General features: G+C 46.0%; 1 protein-coding gene across 2 annotated transcripts in view; it reads right to left on the bottom strand.

Moving 5' to 3' along the window:
* The window catches only part of LOC122800178 (WT1 associated protein), a 1,433,819-nt gene that overhangs the window by 1,124,344 nt on the left and 287,193 nt on the right, over positions 1–22,282 (bottom strand). The window lies entirely within an intron of this gene.

Below are 22,282 nucleotides of genomic sequence, written 5' to 3' on the forward strand. Positions count from 1 at the left end.
TGCCAAGAAAGTGGGGTTGGAGGGAGGGTAAACCTGGACTGCAGCAGTGAATACACTCAAACATCTACATTTATGGTAGGTACAAAACTGTACTATGTTCATCGTGTTTCACTGCTGCAGTCATTACACTGGAGTTGAATCCCAAAGCTGAGGTTGGGTGGCTGGGTCTAGAGAGGATTTGGAGTGGCTATGAGGCCCTGCAGTACTGCAGTGGCAAAGCCAGCTCTGGATTTAGAATAAAGAGACAAGTGGTAATTCTTGGTAAAGGTGTGCACTGAACTCCTGGTTGCAGCTTCCAAAATATCCTTGGTTGGTACTCCTCTAAGAAAGGCTGCTGAAGTGGCTGCTGCCCTGGTAGAATGTGGCCTAATATTGTTAGGCATCATTTTTCCATGCTGTCTGTAGCAGAAACGGATACAGTGACCTATCCACTTTGAAATAGTTTGCTTTGAGATGGCCTTTCCCTGTGATCCTGCAGCATATGATACAAACAGTTGCTCAGTTCTCCTAAAAGCTTTTGTTTTGTCCAAGTAGAAGCATAACTGCCTGTGTATGTCCAATGTGTGCAGATGTCTCTCCCCTTTATTCTGGGGATTTGGATAAAAAGTTAGCAAGTGAATAGTTTTGGTTAAGAGCCACACTGGATACCACCTTCGGCATAAATGTAGGTTTTTTTTCTTAAGGAAACCCTGTCTTGATGAAAAATGATGAAAGGGTTCCACTGCCATTAGTGCCTGTAAATCTGAGACTCTGCGTGCTGAAGTTATTACCAGAAGTAGAGCAGTTTTCCATGACAAAAATTTTAATTCTCCTGAATTGGCTGGCTCAAAAGGTGGTAATGTTAGTTTCTCCAAAACAAAGTTGAGGTCCCAAGTTGGTGCTATCCGAGGCGGTCTTATGTTTTTAGCTCCTCTGAGGTATTGTCTTAGTAATGGAGGAGAATAAATAGGAGGATCTGTATTGTAATGAGCTGAAATGGCAGAGGCGTGTATCTTAATAGATGAGGATAGGCCTTTGTCCAGCATCTCAGTTAAGTATTGTAATATCAGAGGGAGATTTGGAACAGGAGGGTCTAAGCCCAGAGTCTGGTTCCAGGCGCAGAATCTTTTCCACTTTTCTGAATAAGATTTCCTGGCATTGGACCTCCTGGCCTCCAAAATGATATCCATAACAGCTTTAGAGAGGAGTGCTGACTGTTTGGTTAAGTAATCTGCTTTGCAGCCAGATTTAAAGCTTTGTGCTGCCTGTGCAGGATCCGATTGTTTTGCAGAGTCAGAAGATGAGGTATTTGAGGTAAAACCCATGCTGGGCCTTGAGCCATGTTCTTTAATATTGGGTACCAGTGCTGGCATGGCCAGTCCGGAGCAATCAGGATCATTTGTGGCCTCTCTAGTCTGGCTTTTAGGAGTACCTTTGCAAGGAGAGGCAGTGGTGGGAAGGCTTAAACTTTTAGTGTTTTCCAACTGAATGACAGAGAGTCCACTTTCCATGCTTGTGTGTGGTAAGTCCTTGTGCAGAATTTCTGTAGTTGGCAGTTCAGAGGGGAGGCAAAGTGACCTATGTCTGGGCACCCCCATTTCTGAGTTATCATGCTGAATACTTGTGGATTTAATTTCCACTCGTGAGGATCCATGATGTTTCTGCTTAAGTCGTCTGCCAGTGTATTTTTCTTTCCTGGCAGGAACTGTGCTTGCAGACGAACTTGATAGGTCAGTGCTGTGTTCCACAAAGTCATGGCTTGTCTGCATAGGGGGAAGGAATGTGTGCCCCCTTGCTTATGTACCACATAACTGTGGTGTTGTCCGTCTTTAGTTGCAATTGTACTGGATGCAGAAGGTCCTTGAAAGCTGTCAGGGCATTTTGTACAGCTAGCATCTCTTTTTGATTGATGTGGAGAAGCATTTGGTCTGTGGTCCACTTGCCCTGGATACATTTGTCCTGCCATGTGTGCTCCCCAGGCGTAATCCGAAGCATCTGTTATTGCCTGCCTGGCTGTGGGTAAAGTGAAAGACTGTCCCTTGTTGTGGTGACATGCCTGTGCCTACCATTGAAACTCCAGTTGAAGGCAGGGAATGAATGAATGAGTGGTATTATTGCTTCCAAACTGTGGCAGTGTTGAGTCCATACACTTTTCAGATACCATTGTAAATTCCCCATATGCAGTCTGGCATATGGTATTAGTAGTATGCAAGATGCCATGAACCCCAAGGCCTGCAGAATTTTTCTTGCAGGGAGTTGGGTCTTTGTTGCCATCAAATGAAAATTCTGAGTCAGTTGCCTTTGCTTGTCTGGTATGAGATAAGCCATCTGGACAGTTGTATTTAAGCCTGCACCCAGGAACATTATCTCTTGTGAGGGCACTAGTTTTGACTTCTTTTCGTTTATTGTGTACCCTAGGCCCATTAGTAATCTTTTTACAAATGCCAGATGTTGTAGTAGAATCTCCTTGCTCTCTGCTTGAATAAGGCAGTCGTCCAAGTAAGGATATATTTGAATTCCTTTCTGTCTGCAAAATGCAATTACTGGTGGCGGGCACTTTGTGAAGACCCTGGGCACAGTAGATAATCCAAAGGGCAGTGCAGAGAATTGGTAATGCTTTGTGATAGCTATGAATCTGAGGCATCTTCTGCAATTTTGTCTGATTGGGACATGCAGGTATGCCTCTTTGAGGTCCAAAGTAACAAGCCAAGCCTTCTTGCCCAGCATGGGCAGAAGTTGCTGTAGAGTCAACATTTTGAATTTTGGTATATCCAGGTATGTGTTTAGAATAGATAGGTCCAGTATGGGTCTCCAAGCTTTGTCCTTTCTGGGGACCAAGAAAAGTCTTGAATAAAATCCTTGTTCCTGTTCTGGCACTTTTTGAATAGCTCACATGTCCATGAGAGCTGTAATTTGCTTTTGTGCCTCTGCCCATTGATTTTGAGGCAGGTCTGGCATTCCTTTTGGCCTTGGTAGTGTGTGAAAATGGAACCTGTAACCTTGAGACACAATATTCAGTACCCATTTGTCTTGGGTGATTATATGCCAATTTTGTTGAAAAAGTGCTAGTTTCCCCCCTAAGGGAGCTGCCAAAAGGTGAGAGCTTGGCATTTGAAAGGGGAAGTCATTGGGACTGTTTCCGGAATGGTTGTGGCTTGTCTTCACCTCCTTTTTGGGTTGAAGCACCCCAATGTCGAGGTCTGTAAGATCCTTGGGGCTGAGATCTGCCTCTTGGGCGTCTGTATCTGCCTCTGTGGTCTGTCTGACACTGGAAAGGACCAATTTTTAGAAGGCCAATTTCTGCTAAATCTAGGAGGCTGTACCTGTAAGAAATCCTTTACTGTCTGCATAGATTTTGCTTTATCCTCCATTTTCTTTAATACCTCTTCAGCCTTAACACCAAATAAGACATCATACGGTAAAGGAGCATCCAATAATTTTGCCTCAACATGATCAGGTAAACTTTGTTCTTTTAACCAAGCCTGCCTTCTTATCACAGATCCTGTAACTGCGGTTCTACAAGACGCCTCTAATGAATCAAAACCACATTGCAGAGTAGGCCTTCCCACTCGTTCAGCTGCATGCAATAAGTCCTGCATTTCCTTATGGTCAGGACCTTCTAAGCTTGTACGCATTTTCTGTTTCAGCAAAGACATTAAATATTTTTGGTATTTAAGCATGTGGAACAGGCAATTTAAGGCCGTTATTGCTAGTGTTGCAGAAGTGTAAACTTTCTTCCCCCATCTATCCAATGCTCTGGAATCCCCGTCAGAGGGAACTGGATTTTTTTGCAGTGGAAGCCTTTACCCCTTTGGGACCCTGGGAAATAGTTTCTGGGTCTGCAGCAGGGTTTTTATAAAGAAATTTGAGAGAGTCAGGGACTCTGTAGTATGCGTCTGGCTTGACTGGAGCTGGGGGGCAAAGAATCAGGGGTTAAACTAGATTCAGAGAACATCATCCACAATATCCAACACAGGCGGAATAGCCAGGGGCTTGTGCTGAGGCAATAACAGAAAATCTGAGCCTTTTCTTGGATTCTGAATAATCCTGGCTCTCCCAATGGAAATGCTCCCTCATGGTATGTAAAGTTTCCCCAAGAGAGTAATCCTCAGGAGGATAGGCTGAAGGGATAGATTCTTCAGCATCAGAGTCCTCATAGGGGGGCAAAGAGTATCCCTGGTCTGAAGAGGAATCAGAGGAAATGGAAACCTGGTCAGAGGAATCATAGTCTGTATCCTGCCTAGGCCTTTTATCAGAAGGGGGATGGGAACCCCTGATCAGAGTAATTAGGCCTTCGGCCATTTTGAGCATCTGTTTCGTAGGCATGGAAGCCTGTACTTGTTTCTTTGTCTTTAATGGAGTTTTTGACTTGGCTGTTTTGATTGTAAGCTGTGAATGTCTGAAGACACCCTCAGAAGCCGATGCCTACTCTGCGGCTCCGGACCCATCTGAGGGAATAGTTTCCGTAGGCCCAATACCTTGAGTTTCCAGAGGCCTAGATGTCTCCAAGTGGGAGTTGGAGGCGGCCTGTGGCTCTGAGGCAGCGGGAGTCAGGGGCTGCGAAAGCGCCTCACTGAGCACTGGCGACTGGCTTGGAAGAGGCTTCGTCGGTTTTGGACCTCAGTTGCCTGTCCTTATCCTTGTCTTTGCGTTTTTTTGTGTATTCCGATCGTCGGTTATTCCGACGGCATGGTATAATTGAACCTTCAGCCAAAATAATGGCGTACAAAAATCAAACCAACGTTTAATAGTGCGTTTGTTAAATCTAGCACAAAACCGACAACTAGTGATGTTGTGGTCTGGGTCTAGGCATGGAATACAGTAAGAATGAAAATCCTTATGAGGTATTTGCTTCCCACAAGAAATACAATTATTAACTTTTATTAACTTTTACTGACATCGGTCTGAGGCAAGAAAAAGTTTCCCCAACGGGGTACTTAGCTTTATTGAAGACTTCGGTTCTGAAATTCGAAAATCTCAGGAGTCTGCCAACCCCCACTTGCGAACTGCTTTTGCTTCGGGCACCGCGCAGCAAGAAAGACTGAAGAAAATGGCGTAGGCTGCATCTTATGTACCCCTGGCGCACTGACGTTAGGGAAGAAGCGACTGCAACCAACGCCGGACCAAGACTTTGGAATTCTGGCTGACTGCGGGACCGCCTGACAGCAGGATAATCCAAGTGTAATGACTGTAGCAGTGAAACACAATTAACATCGGGGTTTGGGCAAAGGGAATTCTGTAACCTCCGGATATGATAGACTGTACCCACTTGTCTTGAGTTAGGTCTTGCCAGGCTTTGGTGTACAGGGAGAGCCTTCCCCGACTGCATCCAGAGGTGGGCAGCCGGGCAACCCTTCAGGGATGCTGATAGGGCTTCTCAGAGAAGGATTCTCTGGTGCCCTGGTTCTGCAGACCCCCTCTACCATGAGGGTGGCGTCTGTTACTGTTCCCTCCTCTGCCCCTGGATGGGAACTCACCACGTGCATCAGGAAAAGCTCCCTGGGATTTCCAGAACCACATCTTTCCACTCTTCTGACCCTTGGGGTATGGTCTAGGAGGAGTGGAAAAACGGACTCCCACAGCAGAGAGAGTCTTGCCTTCCTGTTCACACCTGGTTAGGGTGTCCTTCACCTGTGATCCGAAGAGAGCAGAACCATCAAAGGGGATACTGGAGAAAGATGCTCTGAAGGGCTCCGCAAAAAGTACAGTTTTGTACCTACCATAAATGTAGATGTTAAAGAGTGTTCACACTGCTGCAGTCAACACACTTGGGTTATCCTGCCGTCAGGCGGTCCCCGCAGTCGGCCAGAGTTCCAAAGTCTTGGTCCGGCGTCAGTTGCTGTCACGTCTTCCCAGACGTCAGTGCGCCAGGGGTATATAAGAGGCATCCAATGCCATTTTCTTCAGTTTTTCTTGCCCCAGATGTCAGGTGCCCCCAATAGGTAGGCAATATGGTGTATTTGCTTGTGCCTGAAGGTATTGTTTTATTTTTATATGTACTTTTTGTTATAGCAATATATTATATATATATATATATATATATATATATATATATATATATATATATATATATATACACACACACATATCTATATATATATATATATATATATATATATATATATATATATATATATATATATATATATATATATCTATATATATATATCTATATATATCTTTATATCTATATATATATCTATATATATATATATATATATCTATATATATATCTATATATGTCTATATATATATATATATATATATATATATAGATATATATATATATATATAGATATATATAACAATACCTTCAGGCACAAGCAAATACACCACAGAGGTTGTACAGGATATAGTGGTATAGACAAGTCTAGCTAGTTCAGAAGGGATGGAGGGAGGGTAACCTGGACTGCAGCAAGGTGCACACTCTAAGATCTACATTTATGGTAGGTACAAAACTGTACTATGTTCATCGTGTTACCCTGCTGCAGTCATCACACTTGGGTTGAATCACAAAGCTAAGGATGGGTGGTGGAGTTAAACAGGGTTTAGTAGGCCCTGCAAAACTGCAGTGGCAAAACCAGCTCTGGTCTTAGAATATAGAGGTAAGCGATAGCGTTTGGTGAAGGTGTGTACTGAACTCCAAGTTGCAGCCTCCAAAATATCCTTGGTTGGTATTAGTGCCTGTTGCTCTGAGACTCTTCTATCTGAAGTTATTGCTAGTAGCAGGGCAGTTTTCCATGAAAGAAATTTTAAATCAGCTGAAAAATCTGGTTCAAAGGGCGGCAGTATAAGCTTTTCTAGAACAAAGTTGAGATCCCCAAGTAGGTGTTGGTGCTCTCCTGGGCGGTCTTACGTTCTTAGCCCATCTGAGGTACTGTCTTAGCAGTGGATGTGAAAATAAAGGAGGATCAGTGTTGTAATGAGCTGAAATTGCTGAGGCATGGATCTTAATAGATGAAAAGGAAAGTCCTTTGTGTAACATCTCAGTTAAATATTGTAGAATCTGAGGAATGTTTGGATCAAAGGGATTTTGGCCTTTAGCCTGGTTCCTGGCACAAAATCTTTTCCATTTGTCTGAATAGGTTTTCCTGGTGCGGGGCCTCCTGGCCTCCAGAATGACATCTATAACAGCTTTGGATAGAGGTGTTGGCTGGTTGTTTAGGTAATTTGCCATGCAGCCAGGTTTAAAGTCTTGAGCTGGCTGTGTAGAATCTGACTGTCTCGCTGTGTGAGCAGGTGAGGAATTTGTGGTAAAAATCCATGGTGGGCCGTGAGCCATGTTCCTTAGAATTGGATACCAGTGCTGGTGTGTCCAGTCTGGTGCAATGAGCATCATTTGTGGCCTCTCTAATCTGACTTTCAGCAGTACCTTTGCTAGAAGAGGCAGTGGAGGAAAGGCAAACACGGTTAATGTTTTCCAACTGAATGAGAGGGCGTCCACTTTCCAAGCTTGTGGATGGAATGTCCTTGTGCAAAATTTTTGAAGTTGGTAGTTTTGGGGGTTGGCAAACAGATTTGTCTGGGCATCCCCATTTTTGAGTTATCATTGCAAATACATGTGGATCTAGTTTCCACTCGTGGGGATCCATGATGTTTCTGCTTAGATAGTCTGCCAATGTGTTTTTCTTTCCTGGCAGGAATTGTGCTTGTAGTTGAACTTGCTAGGTCAATGCTGTGTCCCACAAGGTCATTGCTTGCCTGCATTGGGGGTAGGAGTGTGTGCCCCCTTGCTTGTTTATGTACCACATTACTGTGGTGTTGTCCGTCTTTATTAGGAGTTGTCCTTGAAAGCTGGCATTTAGTACAACTAGCATTTTTTTTTGATTGATATGCAGATGCCTTTGATCTGTAGACCGTTTGCCCTGAATGCACTGTCCTGCCATGTGTGCTCCCCAGGCATAATCCGACGCATTTGTTATAGTTTGCCTGGCTGTGGGTAAGGTAACAGGCTGACCCTTGTTGAGGTGACATGCCTGAGCCCACCATAGAAACTCCTGTTGAAGGCAGGGAATGAGTGGTATTATTGTTTCCAAGCCGTGGCTGTGCCGAGTCCATACCCTTTTCAGGTACCATTGCAATTTCCTCATATGCAGTTTTGCAAATGGTATTAGTAGTATGTAAGATGCCACGAATCCCAAGGCCTGCACAATTTTTCTTGAAGGGAATTGGGTCTTTGTTGCCATCATTTTGAAGTATTGAGTCAGCTGTTCTTGCTTGTCTGGCGTGAGATAAGCCATCTGGGCCGTTGTATTTAAGCTGGCACCCAGGAATATTATGTTTTGTGTAGTTTTGATTTCTTTTCGTTTACTGTGTACCCTAGGCAACTTAATAGGTGTTTGACAAACACCAGATGCTTTAAAAGAATGTCCTTGCTTTCTGCTTGAATAAGGCAGTCGTCCAGGTATGGATATATTTGAATTCCTCTTAGTCTGCAGTATGCAATTACTGGTGCCAGGCATTTTGTGAAGACCCTGGGTGCAGTAGATAAGCCAAAGGGCAGTGCACAGAATTGATAATGAGGTGAACCTGCAATAAATCGGAGGTATCTTCTGCAATTTTGTCTGCTAGGGACATGCAGGTATGCCTCCTTGAGATCCAACGTTACTAGCCAAGCCTTCTTGCCCAGCATGGGAAGAAGCTGCTGTAGTGTTAGCATCTTGAATTTGGGGACTTGCAGATAAGTGTTTAGAACTGAAAGGTCCAGAATGGGTCTCCAGGCTTTGTCCTTTCTGGGGACTAGAAAGAGTCTCGAGTAAAATCCTTGTCCCTGCTCCTGTGTAGGTACCTGTTGAATGGCTCTCAATAGAGCCTCTGCCCATTGATTTGGTGGCAGGTTTGGCATTCCTTTTATCCTTGGCAAAGTGTGAAAGTGCAATCCGTATCCTTGTGAGACAATATTTAGGACTCATTTGTCTTTTGTGATGATGTGCCAGTTGTCTGCAAAAAGTGCTAATTTTCCTCCCAAGGGAGCTGCCAAGAGAGATTTGCTTGGCATTCTGAGGGTTAAGTCATTGGGTTTGTCTTCTGATAGCTTGGGACCCGTCTTCTTCTCCTTTCTGGGTTGCGGTGCCCCCATTGTCTAGGCTTGCAATGGCCTTGTGACTGACCTCTGCCCTTTGGGCTTCTGTATTTGCCCCTCTGTGGTCTGTCAGAAGCTGGAAAGGACCATTTTTTTGTTGGCCCCTCTGTGGTCTGTCAGAAGCTGGAAAGGACCATTTTTTTGTTGGCCAATTTCTGCTGAAATGAGGGGGTTGAACCTGTAAAAAATCCTTGACAGTCTGCATAGATTTTGCCTTATCCTCCATTTTCTTTAAAACCTCTTCTGCTTTTACACCAAATGAAACATCCTGCTGTAAACGTGCATCCAATAATTTTGCTTCAACATGATCAGGTAGGGTTTGTTCTTTTAACCAAGCATGTCTACGTATGACAGACCCAGTCACTGCTGCTCTACAGGAAGCCTCCAATGAATCAAATCCACATTGTAAAGTATGTTTTCCCACTTGTTCAGCTGCATGCAACAAATCTTGCATTTCCTTGAAATCAGGCTGCTCTGAATGGGTGATCATTTTTTTGTTTTAAATGAGACATCAGGTACTGCTGATATTTCAGCATGTGAAACTGGCAATTTAAGGCCCTCATAGCTACAGTAGCTGAGGTATATACTTTCTTTCCCCATCTGTCTAGTGCTCTGGAATCCCTTTCAGAGGCTACAGGATTTTTAGCAATAGAGGCCTTAACCCCTTTGGGACCCTGGGAAATAGTTTCTGGATCAGCAACAGGGCTTTTATATAGGAATTTGTGAGAGTCAGGCACTCTGTAGTATCTGTCTGGTTTGGCTGGTGCAGGAGGTAGAGAGTCTGGGTTAAGGCTAGATTCTAAGTAAACATCATCCACAATGTCTAACATGGGAGGGATAGCAAGTGGTCTGTGCTGGGGTAGTAAAAGGAACTCTCGGAGCCTTTTCTTGGAATCAGAGTAATCCTGGCCTTCCCAGTGGAAATGTTCCCTCATGGTATATGTAAAGTTTCCCCAAAAAGAGTCTTCTGGAGGAGATGCTGAAGGACTAGACTCTTCTGCATCAGAGTCTTCATAAGGGGGAAAAGAGTATTCCTGTTCCTCAGGAGAAACTGAGGAAATTGAGACCTAGTCAGAGGAAGCATAATCCTCCTCCTGTCTTGGCCTTTTATCAGGAGGGGGATGGGAACCCCTGATTAGGGTAATTAAATCTTCAGCCATCTTAAGCATCTGTTTCTTAGGCATGGGGCCTTGCACTGGAGACTGCTGTACAGTCTTTTTTGTTTTTAAAGGAGTTTTCAGCTTTGCATAAGATATGATGGGGAGTGTAGTCTGTCTGAAGACACCTTCTGCAACTGAAGGCGTTTCAACTGCACCGGAACCACCTCCTGCTCTGGACTCGGAAGGGGCTGAAGATGAAGGCTGCGGCGGCCTAGTAATCTCTACTTAGGAATCGGAAGCAGTCTTAGTTCTAAATCAGCGGTCGTCGGGGGCTGCGTAGGCACCTCACTGAAAACCGGAAAACCGACTGGCCCAGCAGAGGCCTCGGAGTCTGGTTTGGGTCTCGGCTGCCTGTCCTTATCCTTGCGTTTTTTTATGCATGCCAGTCATCGGTTGCTCCGATGGCATGGTATAATTAAATTTCTTACCAAAGTAATGTCTGGCGAAATCAAACCAACGTTTAAATAGTTCGTTTATTAAACCTAGCACAAAACCGACAACCTGTGACGTCGTGGTCTGGGCCTAGGCAAGGAATACAATAAGAATGAAAGTCCTTATGAGGCATTTGCTTCCCACAAGAAATGCAATTGTTAACTTTTTCTGACATCGGACTGAGGCATGAAAAGGTTCCCCAATGGGGTACTTAGCTTTACTGAAGACTTTGGTCTGAAATTCAATTTGAAAATCTCAGGAGTCGGCCGACCGGCACTTGCGAACTGCTTCTGCTTCGGGCACCGCTCGGCAAGAAAGACTGGGGAAAATGGCGTTGGATGCCTCTTATATACCCCTGGTGCACTGACCTCAGGGAAGAAGTGACAGCAACCGACGCCAGACCATGACTTTGGAACTCTGGCCAACTGCGGGACCACCTGATGGCAGGATAACCCAAGTGTGTTGACTGCAGCAGTGTAACATGATTAACATTTACATAGCCGCATACATGCGTGCCTCCTAAGGGCAATGCCTGTGCCTGCTGCTCTACTCGCACCATCGGCTGCATAAAAAATGGGATTCATGGAGGAGTTAACAACTGAATTCAGAGTCGCCAGCTGGGAGGCCACCTTAGCCTGAGCCCCCTCAGCTGATGGATCTTGGAGGGCATCTCCAAGCTCTTTTAGGAGATCCCTCTGAAGGCGGGTGAAATGGCACAAATAATTCAGAGACCTCATGGAGAAGGTCACTGAGGCAAACATTCGCTTCCTATATCTGTCCATAGTCCTAGACTCCTTGTTAGGGGGATGGACACATGAGAAAGCTTCTGCCAACTCCTCCTTTGTGGCTGCTGCTACCACCATGGCATCAAGAGGTACGCCCTTAGTCAAAAACTGTTTGTCCTGAGGTGCAGTTATAAATTTAGCAGGTCTTCTGGGGGTTGGTTCCACTGTGTCTGGAGCTGACCACGCCTTCCGAGCCACCACAGACATAAGTGGGTCGAAAGGCGGAGACACCCAGGAAGTGGAAAGTCGGGAACCAAACGCGTCCAGGAATACTGACTCATCCTCAGAAGGGGCTAGGGTATTCCAGTTCCCCCTCTGCCTAAGCATTTCCAAAATGTCTGAAAAGGAGACATCTTCAGAGGGGGCTCTCTGTGACCCTTCTGAATCCTCTAAGTCAGTATCTGATGTGACAGACTCAGGGGAGTCAACGTGCTTCCTCTTGCACTTCCCTGATCACTCAGAGGAGCCAACTCGTAAGAGGGAGGCCTCGGAAGAGGAAGAAACACCCAATGGGGTGCCCTGGAGCGCTGCTTCCCCACACTTGGGGTCTGGAGAAGGGGCAGACGCAGGCACCATAGGGGGAAGGGCCAATGGGGTTGACCGTGGGACTGACTCGGGAGCCAGTACACTCCTCATGACATCGAAGGCACCCCTGCCCAGAAGCAGAGAAGACTCCGGTTCCGAAGAAACTGGAATTCCTCTCCGCACCAAGGGGACGGCTCCGAGGCCGATGTAGGAGCTGAGCTCACCTGCGCCGAAGCTCCGAGGGGGGGGGGTCGGACAAGGGTCCGATGCCACTCATCCCCTCGGAGCCGACAAGGGAGTCCCGGCGCCCAGATCCCTCCAAGGACAGTGCCATGGAAGGGATCAGAGCAGACGATGGAACCGAAGGAGAAGGTATCGGAGCCGACGGTTCCACGAGTCGAACCCCAACGAACTCCGGCTCCGAGCTCAAGAGAGGAGTCGGAGGAGGAATCTCTGCAGAAGTGGATGGAGCAGACACCTGATGAGGGGGGTTGGACAACATTTTCGCTAGGGCCTGCGATTTCAGCAGCCTGCTGACCACTCTCTCCAAATCCTGATCTGAAAGTCTAGAGGACCGAGAGGAGTGAGAGGACCTATGACTGGCTCCGATTGGAGCAGACGTAACCGTGGAGCCGAGCGTATCGACTCCAAAGAGGGAGAACTAGATCTCTTTCGACTCCCAGACAGCTCCGAAGAACTTGCTGGAGCCGATAGGGAGGGTGGCACAGTCTCCGGCCGGAGCCAAGGTGTATGGTGGAGTTTCACCCAGCGACAGCTCAGAACTGGGAGCCTAAGACTTAGGTGGCTTGGAGAATTTCACCGGCTGAGCCTTGGCCGGTGAATCCTGGGGCTTGAGCAAACCCCGAAGGATTAACTTATTTTTGCACTCCTGCAGGACTCTTGGGCTGAAAGCATGACAAACCGAACAAGAGTCCTGCAGGTGCACCGCGCCCAGACAATAGACACAAGAAGTGTGACCATCTGTCAGAGACATCTTCTGACAGCATGAGTCAGACTTCTTGAATCCAGACACTTTAACCCTTGGTGTGTGTGGTAACATGTCCAAGAATGCTAAACACACACACACACACAAGAAAAAAACAAGTTAGCAGGTATAACTATTTAGACAATACAAACTATACAGCTAACATACACTAAAACTAAGTAAAGTCTACTACTACAGACACTACCTAAAAACTTTTTTTTTAAAACTAGAAAAAGACTAAAAAGAGGGTTAGACTCTAATTTAAACGGCTATGGCAAAAAGGGAAGGGGGGTGGGGAAAACTCTCTAAGTAAAACGAGTTTTCAAGAAAAAAACAGGAGGGACAGATACTATATAAAGAATCTAGCTAGGGAAATAATACAATTAAGGAATTAGGTACACTATTAAGGGATAAATTCTAGTGAAAATAGAAAAGTATACGAGCCTGAGCCAGTAAGGCAACCTCGCTGTCTGAAGCGGCAAACGAGATCTGGGTTACTAATGCCAGGCATCATGGGATATGGGGTAGCCTCAAGCCAGTACACAGCTCTCGAGCTTTTGAAGATGGCTTAGCCGGAGCAGAGGACCGGCTCCGAACCCAACCAGCAAGAATGAAGGCGAGATAGACAACTTAACATGCAATATTTCACAGACAAAAAAGTACTGTCATAGTTGTATTTCACCCCCCCCTCCCCCCCACAAGTAGTTAACAGCTAAAGTAAAACACTTCACCAACCTCAGTAAGACAGTCTCGGGGAATAAAGTGGACAATGACCAACAGTGCAAACTACAAAACGTGCTTAATCTACCTTATGTTATTTATTTTTTTTTTATTTATTTTATTTTATTTAACATTTGTTGACCGGGAATGTCCGACTAGGTTCCACAGATCCTGTTTTCAGCGGAGGCCCGGGGAGAAATGCTCCAAATGCATGTCTTTGGAATGTGGGAGGAAACCGGAGTACCCGGAGGAAACCCACGCGAACACAGGGAGAACATGCAAACTCCACACAGAAGGCACCCCAGCCGAGAATCGAACCGGAGAACCTCTTACTGTGAGGCGACAACGTTAACCGCTGCACCACTGTGCCGCCCACAATGCAGGCTGAGACAAAGTCATTTCTTAAAACAAAGAAAGAATGAAACAGCAAAATACCCTGAAGAACCGTGGCGGCAAAAAAGGGTGGGGAAACAACAAAACAAAGACACTGAAGCTTTTCTGGTCAAAAAAAAAAAAAAGACAAAGGAAAAACACTGAAACAGTTAACTATACTGAAGATTTATGCTGTCTTTTGATTGAAAAGAAAGACTAATACATTTTTAAAGGCCTACTGTCAACACTACAGGCAAATAGGGAAAAAAAAGAAAAAGGATAATATTACAGACATACAGGGAAACAAATACAGCAAAACAGATATTAAAATGAACAAGCCAACTGAGCTGTCGATCAGCCACGATGGCAGAAGACTGCCTGATGACCGTCTGCCACAGCATGACATCACTTATTAAATTTTTTTTTTGAGGGGAATTGATCAACTACTACTAACTGGAGGAATATTTGATATTAGTTTTCTTAACTGACATACATGGACATTTAATCTGCTTAAAAACATTTCCCTTTGCTCAAATTGTACACTTATCAACATGAGGGGGTGAGAAGTAAAGGAGGGGAATCAGCCCCATATGAACACATAGTCCCTGTATTTCTGATACTGTAGATCACAGATTCTGAAACTGGGGTGAACATGATGAATTCTAGGGGTCCGCGGAGTTCCACTATTATTCTGCAGAGTGACTATTAAAAAAAAAAGAAAAACACTTCTCTTCCGTGTCTTCCGCATTCATGGCTAACCAGCTGCTTTCCATGCGTTTGTAAACGGCTAGTAATAATCATTAACTTCCGCATTTGCAGCTGACACGGATTTAACAATTGCTTGCCCTATAGCGCCATAGCGGCTATGTTTTCTATCTGGCAGTTGGAACTTGGAGGGGAAGGTCAACAAACTGTTACTTTCCCTCCAGTCAGTTATCACAGTTGTGTGATGCTGGTTGGATTCCTTCTGCAGAGCTGATTGAGGCAAGACTAAGGTTTTTTTCTTCTTCTTCTTTTGTTAGGCTGCTTCACATCCCTTACAGTTTCGGTGTACCTCTCATACAACCGAGTTTTTCTGGCAAATCCCTGACAAGTTACTGAGCAGTAAAGCCAGAAAATAGTTTGTAAATGCAAAACCTATCAACTTTGTCAGTCTGTAAGAGCAATACTTAAAAGGTGTTATTTTCGGACTATGTTCTCCACATGGGCTTGTGTGTGTGTGTCTTTCTCAAAACTGATTTTTTCTGGTAAATCTCTGGCAAGTCATAGAGCACTGAAGAAAGAAAATAATGGCAGGCATTTCAGCTTTAGAGTTCATATCCTTCAGAAAATTCATAGTAATGCAAAACTTGTTTTTCTATCAGCTTTGTAAGTCTGTAAGAGCAATATTTAACAGGTGTTCCTATATTTGGGGCTATGTTCCCCCATTATTTGTGGCTTTGTCCAGAGCACATGGCCGCGTGTGTGTGTGTGTGTGTATGTGTGCGTAACAGGTAGGAAGCATATCCCTTAACTGTCCATATTTTTGCAGAATGTCCTTATTTTGCCTCATGTTTCCGTCTGTTCCTCAGAAAAGGATTGAAGTTGCTAAGTAAGGACTCACATTTCAGTTTGACTTCATATCCTTTTGAATCAGATTACAGAAGTGCATACCAACAGAAATCCCGTTATTCTACCAATTTCCTAAGTTCATAAGAGCAATACTTATAATCTGTCCCTATTTACTGTAGGTTTTGTTCAGATTTCTTGAAATTCAGGTGTGTGCGTTTTACACAGTAAAACGCCCCACTTAGGGTTAAGCAGGTGGTTAGTAGTTTGCTTAGGTTCAAACCCAGTATTTAGCCACAGGAAATGAGAGCCTGAATCCCCTCTACCCAAACTATAAAGCTGCATTTTTCAACGAACTGAGTTTCATGTGCATTTTTCAAGGAATTTAGTTTCAAGTTCATTTACAAAGAATTGTTAACTTCAAGGGAAGACAAGTTTACTGCTGCTCATGCTAAGTCTGTTTACAATGTGCAGCTCTTTTGTTGCGCTAGCTAGCAAATATCATTGTGGTATAGAATTTTAAAGCAGTGTTACTAGCACAACAGGTAGCATATCTGCATTTTGATGCAGAAGGCTATGGGTTCTACTCCCACACCATGTAGATGGACTGCTGATACTATGTTGCATTTCAAGGGGTGTGAAGCTGCAGTCCTGAATATGTCCTCCTTTGGATGAGATACCTGGTAACTTTCGACCTTTCAGTTTGCCATCCATGAGATATTACCAGCTTATCATTTTTTACTGTAACATACCAGGCAATTTACTCTTCAAGAACAGCTTGCACTAAATTTGTAGATGAAAAGTACAGTTTTGTACCTACCATAAATGTAGATGTTCGAGTGCTAATACAGCTGCAGTCATAACAGATGGGTTTTCCTGCCGTCAGGCGGGTCCTCAGTCGGCCGAATTCCAAAGTCTAGGTCCGGCGTCAGATGTCATCGCCTCTTCCCTGACGTCAGCGCGACAGGGGTATAAAAGAACCAGCAGACGCCATTTTCTTCAGTTTTTCTTGCCCCAGATGTCAGGTGCCCCCAGAAGGAAGGCAATACCATAAATTTATGTAATAATGCAATGCAGTATAATCAAAAAAATAGAAGTTATTTTCTTACCATAACGTTCCATGTTAGTTGTCTTCTTCTCGCCTTCTTCTTGCTGGATGGGTTCGGAGCCGACCTCGGCTCCGACTCGGCCACTATAAAAGCTCGAGAGTTGGTTCCACCGGCTCGAGGCTCCCCTTATATCCCACAATGCTAGGCGAGAGTTACCTCAGATCTCGTTTGTAAGCTAACCCCAGCTTATAATAGTTACAGAATAACTCTAAACAGAGTCCACCTCTAACAACAGGGAGAAAGAAGGGTGACCTACATCCTGATTCAGGAGATATGCAAGCAGCATATGTCTAAGAAAGAGGTGGTAGAAAGAGAGGTCACAATCACAACTCCTCTAGGTCTGTCCAGGCCAGGGGAAGGAGGTGGGGCCAAGAAGAAGGCGGCGAGAAGACGACAACTAACATGGAACGTTATGGTAAGAACATAACATCTATATGTTAAGTTGTCTATCTCGCCTTCATTCTTGCTGGATGGGACCGCGTCCCTAGCACCTTGTCCCGGGTGGCCTAACGGAACAGACTCCTGAGAACAGTGGAACCAAAGTTAGCTCTATGCCTAGAAGCTAAATCCAACTTATAATGAGAAATGAAAGTGTGAGGAGTAGCCCAAGTAGCTGCTGCACAAATGGTGTCAATAGGCAGTCTGTCTTGGAAGGCTAAAGAAGTAGCCAAAGCTCTTGTAGAATGGGCCTTAGGTTTATTAGGCAGCTTTTGGTGTCTAATCTCATAAACGAGGGTAATCAGAGATGTAAGCCATCTAGATAATGATACCTTTGAAACTGAAAGTCCCTTTCTGCCTTCTGCATAGGAGACAAACAGTTGATCAGATTTTCTGAATTGTTTTGTTCTATCCAAACAGTACCTCAACTGACGATGAACATCTAGCCAGTGTAATTTTTGTTCAGACCTATTGGAATATTCTGGAAAAAAGACAGGGAGGTCAATGCTTTGATTTAGATTTGACGTCGAGACTACCTTAGGTAAAAAGGACGGGTTGGTTCGTAAGGATACCCTGTCCTTATGGAACAATAGATAAGGAGGTCGACAGCTGAGTGCATGAAGTTCTGAGACTCTTCTAGCTGAAGTAATAGCTACCAGAAAGAGAGTCTTCCATGATAGCAATTTTAAAGAACAGGATGCTGCAGGTTCGAAAGGGGGTAGAATCAAAGAAGTAAGAACTAAATTTAGGTCCCAAGGAGAAGGAGGATTTCTTATAGGAGGTCTGGGAAGAAAAACTCCTTTCAAAAAGGCTTTGCAAAGCTTGTGGGACATTAAGGCAGACTCAGAAATACCCACATGAAAGTTAGAGATAGCTGCCAATTGAACTTTAAGAGTAGAAGGGGACGAACCTGCATGGAAGAGTTCAGCTAGAAAATCAAGGACTATTTGGATGGAAGCAGTGAAAGGATCTATGTCCCTTCCTTGAGCCCAAAATGTGAAACGCTTTCCACTTACTCAAGTAAATCTTCCTAGTGGAAGATTTATGGGAAGCTATCAAAATATCTCGAACAGAGTGAGATAATTGAGGAAGCCTGGCTAAGGTTGGAACTGGAGGAACCAAGCAGTGAGGTTCAGAGAGGGGAGGGAGCGATGTAGCTGACCCGATTGATGGATCAAAAGGTCTGGAACTAGGTCCAGATGCCAAGGTCGCTCCAGTAGAAATTGATGTAGAAAGGGGAACCACACCTGTCGAGGCCAGAAAGGAGCAATGAGGATCAACGAGGCCTTCTGAGCGATAGCTTTCTGTATCACCTGAGAGATTAGTGGGAAGGGAGGAAATGCATACAGAAGTCCCCGGGGCCAAACTTGGACTAGAGCGTCTCTGCTGGGTTGGCCTGGTAAAGGGAATAGGGTGAAATAATGTCTGCATTTGCTGTTTTGGGAAGTAGCAAAAAGATCGCAGCAAGGCTGACCCCACTTGAGAAAAATCTCTCTCACAACAGAGTCTTTCAGAGACCACTCGTGAGGCATGAGGATAGCTCTGCTCAATTTGTCCGCTATTTGATTGGACTTCCCGGGGATGTGCGTTGCTATCAGAAAACGCTGAGAAGAAATCGCCCATTGCCACAATCTGAGTGCTTCTCGACACAGGGGGTAGGACCTGGTTCCGCCTTGTTTGTTGATGTACCACACTACAGACATATTGTCTGTCTGGATTGCAATCTTTCCCAAGGGGAGAGAGTCTTGAAGGGCTTGCAACGCTAAAAGCACTGCTCTCATCTCCAGAACATTTATGTGCAAATGGCATTCGTCTGGTTGCCATGTGCCCTGGACCGTCCTGCCCTGATAATGCCCCCCCCACCCGATCAGGGAGGCGTCCGTTGTCAGAGTAGCAACCAGAGGGGGAGGAACAAAGGGTCTTCCCAACCAGAGCTGAGGGGAAGACATCCACCACATGAGATGATTTCTGCACGCCTGCGTGATCATAATGGTGTGGGACATTGGAAGTTGCTGGTATGACCATTGTGTAAAGAGCATCCATTGAAGGATTCGCATGTGGAATCTGGCTAATGGAAGCAGAGGTATGGCAGCCGCCATAATTCCCAACACTTTCAGAACTAACCTGGCTTTGATTCTGTTGTTGTTGAAAAGGAGTGAGACCAGTCTGTGTATGTCTGTTATTCTCTGATCTGTTAGCCTCGCAGACATGTCTACTGTGTCTAGATTTGCGCCTATGTAGGTAATAGTACGACAAGGCGACAAAACAGACTTTTCGCAATTTATTGAAATGCCTAACTTTTGACAAATGCGAAAAGTGTAATCCCTGGCCATCAAAAGGAGATGCTTGGTGGGAGCTGTGAGGAGCCAGTCGTCCAAATATGGAAACACCTGGAATCCTTGTCGTCTCAGGTGAGAAGCTACCACTGCCATGCATTTGGTAAACACCCGGGGGGCAGTGGTGAGACCAAAGGGCAGGGCCCTGAATTGAAAATGACTGGTTCCCAGCCTGAAGCGGAGGAATCTTCTGGAGCGTCTGTTCATTTTTATGTGATAGTACGCATCCTGAAGGTCTATAGAGCACATCCAGTTTCCTTTTCCCAATAGGGGAAGGATGGACTGCAGCGTGACCATCCGAAATCTTGTTTTCTTGACTGATCTGTTCAAGATACTGAGATCCAAAATTGGTCTCCAGTCCCCTGTTTTCTTTGGAACTAAAAAGAACCTTGAGTAGATTCCGGATCCTTGCTGGTCTGCTGGAACTGGCTGAATTGCTCTTTTTGCAAGCAGTTTTGAAATTTCCAAAACCGCTAGATCCCTTTGCGCGGGTGGAACATCTGGAAGGGATTTTTTTGATTGTTTCGGAATGCGAAGAAAGGGGATAGAATAGCCTTCGGAAATGATAGACTGTACCCATTTGTCTTGAGTCAGGGATAGCCAGGCTTTTGGGTACAGTGACAACCTTCCCCCGACTGCCTCCGAAGGTGGGCAGCCGGGCAACACCTCAGGGATGCTGAAAGGGCTCATCAGAGAAGGCTTCTCGATTGCCCTGGTTCTGCGGAGCCCCCCTGCCTCGAGGGCGACGTCTACCATTGTTATTCCCGCCTCTGCCTCTGGCGGGGTAACGACTTTGTGCGTCAGGCGAAGTCCCTTGATTTTGTTTACGGAACCACATTTTCCCACTTTTCTGGCCTTTGGGGTAAGGCCTAGAAGGAGTAGAAAACGGACTCCGACGGCAGAAAGAGTCTTGCCATCAGTCTCGCACCTAGTCAAGGTTTCTTTCACTTGAGGACCAAAGAGAGATGATCCATCAAGCGGGAGTTAATGAAAGACGTCTTGAAGGGTCCAAAATTGCATAGCCGCATCCAGGCATGCCTACGTAAGGCCACACCTGTCCCTGCGGCCCTACTCGCTCCATCAGCCGCATAAGAAAGGAGGCATGGAGGAGTTGGCTATGGAGTTAAGGGTAGCCAGCTGAGTGTTCATTTTATCTTGAAACCCCGCAGCTGTAGGATCCTTCAACATGTCACTCGCTTCTTTAATCAAGTCCCTTTGAAGACGCAGTGAAATGGCACAGGTAGTTCAGCTTAACGATAGTAAATGTCGCTGACGAAAACATCCGCTTCCCGTACCTGTCCATGGACCTAGATTCCTTGTTAGATGGATGGACAGGTACTGAAGGATCAGCTAGTTCCTTCTTAGTGGCAGCAGCTACCACCATAGCATCCACAGAAACTCCTTTTGTTAAGAACTGCTTGACTCCTGGTGCCGTTATGAATTTGGAGGGTCTCCTGGGAGTGGGGTCCACTGAATCAGGAGCCGTCCATGCCTTTTAGCAACAACCTGCATGAGGGGTCAAGGGGGACACCCAGGAGGTGGAAGGGCGAGAGCCAAACGCCTCAAGATATACAGATTCATCCTCCGAAGGGTTAAGGGCTGGCCAATTTCCCCTCTGCTTCAGGATCTCTAGAATGTCTGCAAAGAGACATCTTCAGAAGGGGAACGGGGAACCCTCGAATCATCTAAATCTGTATCAGATGTGATTGACTCAGGTGAGTCAATGTGTTTCCTCTTACACTTCCTCTTCCGAGGGGCTCTTCTGCCAAGTCAGGAGGCCTCGGAAGAGGATGAGATCCCCACAGGGGTTCCTGAGGAGCTGGCTCTCTGCGGTCCGGGATGAGGGAGTGAGTCGACTTGACCTGAGGCACCGTGAGGGAGGCGGACGGCGCCGACTGTGGGTAGAGCCAGGCTCTAACACACTCCGCATGACCTCGAAGCACGCCTGTCAGGCAAAGCCAGAGGTCCCGCCCGAAGCTGAGAACCCCCTCGGCACCGACAGTGATGGTTCCGAGGCCGATGTTGGAGCCGAACTCACCAGCGCCGAAGCTCCGAGAGGAAGAGCGGGGTCGGACAAGGGTCCGATGCCACTCACCCCCTCGGAGCCGACGAGGGAAGTCCGGCGCCGAGATTCTTCCAAGGAAGAAATCGGAGCGCAGCGGAGCCGAAGACAATTGTATCGGCTCCGACGCTATCACAGTCTCGGTTCCGACACGACCCGGCTCCGAGCTCAAGAGAGTCGAAGGAGGAATATATTGATGGACAGGGGCAGGCATCGACTGATGAGTCGGGCTCTGAAGCATCTGGGCCAGTGCCTCGGACTTAAGAAGTCGACTCACTACCCTCTGAAGGTCATGATCCGACAGCCTCGATGACCTAGAGGAGTGAGATCTTTGGCTCCGTTCAGACAGCAGGGGAGATCCTGGAGCCAAGGGATGGTGACCTAGACCTCTTCCTAGTTGTCGGCTCCGAAGGTCTGGTCGGAGCCGACACGGGAATTTCTAATACCTCGGCTCCAGCCGAGCCGAGGGAACCACAGAAACTGTGGACTGAGACTCATCGGCTCCAGCCGGAGCCGATGTAGGCAGAGGTTTAGAAGCCTTAGGTCTCGGCTCAGTTGTCGGAGCCGAAGACCTAGATGCCTTGGAGGGCTTCCCTGAAGACACAGTAAGGGAATCCTCTGGCTTGAGTAAGCCTCTTAAAATTAACTTATTTTTTCTTTCCTGCAGGACCCTGGGGCTGAAGCCATGGCAAACAGCACAGGAGTCCTGCAGGTGCAAAGGTCCCAGACAGTAGACACAAGAAGTGTGA

Source organism: Protopterus annectens, chromosome 1.part0 (genome assembly GCF_019279795.1).
Source record: "Protopterus annectens isolate FY-2018-M chromosome 1.part0, PAN1.0, whole genome shotgun sequence".
Taxonomy (NCBI): domain Eukaryota; kingdom Metazoa; phylum Chordata; order Ceratodontiformes; family Protopteridae; genus Protopterus; species Protopterus annectens.